Consider the following 603-nt stretch of genomic DNA (forward strand, 5'->3'; position numbering starts at 1 on the left):
TCGCGGTGGCCGGGGCGCTGTAAGGCGACCCGCGAGCCGGAGGAGCCGCCCGCCCGAACACCGGCGCGAGGCCGGCCGGCGGGGGCCCTCCGAAGGCGGGTCTTGGATGCCGTTCGTACGTGGGAGAAGGTGCGGCGTGTCGCGGGCGACGGCCTGCTGCCGAGGCTCCGGAGGCTCCGGGGGCGGCGCTCTGAAAATATCCGGAAGATCGGCCGACTTGGAAAAAAATTTGAGAACCGGGGCTGAGGAGGGGGAAAATCTGGCCAGGGAGGCCGACCCGAAGTGCCTCTAAGTCGGATAGGGATTGGGCGAAACTCCCTTGGAAGTGGCACTCTGAAAAAATTTCCAAGTTTGGCTGACTTAGAAAAAATTCGAGAACCAGGATGAGGAGGGGGAAAATGTGGCCAGTCAGGCCGACCCGAAGTGCCTCTTAGGCGGATAGGGGTTGGGCGAAACTCCCTTGAAAGTGGCACTCTGAAAAAATTTCCAAGTTTGGCTGACTTAGAAAAAATTCGAGAACCAGGATGAGGAGGGGGAAAATGTGGCCAGTCAGGCCGACCCGAAGTGCCTCTTAGGCGGATAGGGGTTGGGCGAAACTCCCTT

The sequence above is a fragment of the Leptonotus elevatus genome, unplaced genomic scaffold (genome assembly GCF_054856555.1).
Source record: "Leptonotus elevatus isolate MCC_2025b unplaced genomic scaffold, RoL_Lele_1.0 HiC_scaffold_273, whole genome shotgun sequence".
Lineage (NCBI taxonomy): Eukaryota > Metazoa > Chordata > Actinopteri > Syngnathiformes > Syngnathidae > Leptonotus > Leptonotus elevatus.